Below are 2,939 nucleotides of genomic sequence, written 5' to 3'. Positions count from 1 at the left end.
CACTTTGGGAGGCTGAGGCGGGCGGATCACGAGGTCAGGAAATCGAGACCATCCTGGCTAACACGGTGAAACCTCGTCTCTACTAAAAATACAAAAAATTAGCCGGGCGTGCTGGCGGGCGCCTGTAGTCCCAGCTACTCAGGAGGCTGAGACGGGAAAATTGCTTGAACCCGGGAGGCAGAGGTGGCAATGAGCTGAGGTCGCACCACTGCACTCCAGCCTGGGCAATAGAGCGAGACTCTGTCTCAAAAAACAAAACAAAACCAAAACCAAAACAAAACTTCCATCACTATAAGCTGCTTGAAGTTACACAGCAAGTGAACCATTAGGGCCAAGCTCAGAATGTGGGCACCAAACTCAGCCATCCATTTATTCACTGACTCATTCATCCATCCGTCTATTCACTGAGTCAACACTCATTTCCTGAGCACCTACTGAGTTCCAGCTCCTGCTGTAAAAACAGGGAATACCACAGCGAATAAGACAGATACAACCCCGACTTTAAGGAGCTGACATTGTGGGGCAGGGAAAACACCCATTTAACATCCACCCACCTCGGCCTCCCAAAGTGCTGGGATTACAGGCATGAGCCACCATGCCAGAGGTGACAATTAAACAGAGCCCAGAAAAGGGAACAATTCAAGCTAAGCCGACTTTAGGGGGAGGGGTGCACCTGGGAGAGGAATGGTGGGTGCAAAAGCCCAGAGCTGGGAATCATCTCCCCGCGGAGGTGGATGCTGGAAGGATGCAAAGGAGGCCAGTGTGGTCAGAACGGAGCCAAATGTAGTGAGCTATGCTCCAACTCCTGGGCTCGAGTGAGCCTCCCACCTCAGCCACCCAAGTAGCAGGGGAGGAGGGAGGAGACAGGTCCACGTCATGCCAGAGCAGGTTGTGCAGGTCCCCTGGTGAAAGGTGCAACAGGGACAAGTGTCCAGGGTTTGGGTGTGATATCCTGTGCTCTTTATTTGGGGTTAAACCCAGTGGCCCAGAGCTGCCTGGTGACACCTCCCTGAAAGCAGAGGAGGCTCAGGACTCGCAGCCATGGGTGCGCATATATTCCGAAAATTCGTCCAGTTGCTTCCACAATTCTTTCTTGCTGGCATCTCCATCTGCTGGCCAAAGCATGAGGAACGTCTCCCTGCCCAGAACGTAGCTGTAACTGTGGGTTACAAGAAGCAAGAAGGTGAGGAGGGCCTGGTGACCCTGGGGATATGGCAACCTCCCTGCCCTGCCCTGTCTGACAGCCTGCCAGAGCCTTAGCCTGTAGTGTCCCCGCCCGAAGGCCCTCTCTGGTCTTCCACGCTCTTAGTCCGAATCACTGGGAATTAGTAAATGCTTCTCTGGCCGGGTGCAGTGGCTCATGGCCATAACCCCAGGATTTTGGGAGGCCGAGGTGGGCGGATCACTTGAGGCCAGGAGTTCGAGACCAGCCTGGCCAACATGATGAAACACCGTCTCTACTAAAAATACAAAAACTAGCCAGGCGTGGTGGCGCACGCCTGTAGTCCCAGCTACTACTTGGGAGGCTGAGGCAGGAGAATCACTTGGAACCTCCAGCAAAAACTGTGGAACTGAGGGCTGGGTTGAGGGTAAGGAAGAGGGCCCAGGCTTGAGTTCCCAGGACAGGTGGAGCCCCTCACGCACTCAGATTTGATTCTCCACAGGTCTGACGTCCGGCCCATGATAAGGTACGATTCCTGTTCTTGCAACCCCAGGGAGTCGTGGCAGGTGGCGTGGGAGATGAATTTCTTCATGGCAAGGGATGTGGCAGGATCTGTGCCTGGAGAAAACCCAGTGTGTGCGCACACATAAGTCTGACCCTCCCACACAATGGGACCCCTAGGGTAGGCCCACAGGGTGACCCCACACTGGGATTCTTCCTTTGTCACCTGGGACATACCACTTTTAATGATGTCTTCGAGTTGCATGTTGTAATAGACGTAAGGGTTGGAGGCAGAGACCTCCACAGATTCCAGCTTTGTCTTGTACACTGGGGAAGGGGGAGGGCAGAAGGGTGTCATGTTGGCATTCGGCCTGCAAGTGGACTCTGCCTGTCCCCTGCGGCTCCCCACACTCACCAAAATCCACGCCTGCCTCACATGCTGTTGTCTGGAGCTCCTCCTGCCTCAGTTGGCCACTGGGCTTCTGCAGGGATGGGCACTGTCCTGCAGGGTCAGGTGGGCGGCTGCTCTGGCTGCACTGGGACAGGGGACTTCCTCCCATTAACCCCCCACCGTCCCTCCCTTCAGCCCCCAGGCCTGGGTCTCTGGATCTGGCCCTTCTAGTCTGTGGGGCTCTCTCTCTGTCTCTCTCTCTCTTTCTTTTTCTTTTTCCTTCCTCCTTCCTTTCTTTTCCTTCTCTCGCTCTCATTATTATTATTTTTTAAGAGATGAAGAGTCTCACTATGTTGCCCCGACTGGTCTCAAATTCCTAGGCCGAAGCAATCCTCTCACTTTGGCCTCCCAAAGTGTTGGGACAGCAGGTGTGAGCCATCATACTTGACCTATTTATTTATTTATTTTTTTGAGACAGAGTCTCGCTCTGTTGCCCAGGCTGGAATGCAGTGGTATGATCTCAGCTCACCGCAACCTCACCTCCCAGGTTCAAGCGATTCTCGTGCCTCGGTCTCCCAAGTAGCTGGGACTACAGACATGCACCACAACGCTTAGCTAAGTTTTGTATTTTCAGTAGAGATGGAATTTCACCATGTTGACCAGGCCGGTCTTGAACTCCTGACCTGAAGTGATCCACCCACCTTGGCTCCCAAAATGCTGGGATTACAGGTGTAAGCCACTGAGCCCGGCTTTTTAAAATTTATTTTTGAGAGAAGGTCTTGTTGTATCACCCTGGCCGGAGTGCAGTGGCACAGCATAGCTCACTACAGCCTCCAACTCCTGGGCTCAAGTGATTCTCCTGCCTCAGCCGCCCAAGTAGCTGGG

General features: G+C 53.7%; 1 protein-coding gene across 1 annotated transcript in view; it reads right to left on the bottom strand.

Moving 5' to 3' along the window:
* Positions 1-937: 937 nt before the first annotated feature.
* Positions 938-2,939, bottom strand: part of LOC105549678 (putative protein C3P1) — a 38,154-nt gene continuing 36,152 nt past the window's right edge. The window contains exons 27-30 of the mRNA XM_011994318.1: positions 2,079-2,165; positions 1,901-1,990; positions 1,645-1,780; positions 938-1,159 (exon numbers count right to left, since the gene is read on the bottom strand). The gene's annotated coding sequence lies outside the window, so the exon portion shown is untranslated. The remainder of the gene's footprint in view (positions 1,160-1,644; positions 1,781-1,900; positions 1,991-2,078; positions 2,166-2,939) is intronic.

The sequence above is a fragment of the Mandrillus leucophaeus genome, unplaced genomic scaffold (genome assembly GCF_000951045.1).
Source record: "Mandrillus leucophaeus isolate KB7577 unplaced genomic scaffold, Mleu.le_1.0 Scaffold112, whole genome shotgun sequence".
Classification (NCBI taxonomy): Eukaryota; Metazoa; Chordata; class Mammalia; order Primates; family Cercopithecidae; genus Mandrillus; species Mandrillus leucophaeus.
This window is presented reverse-complemented; position numbering and strand designations above follow the sequence as displayed.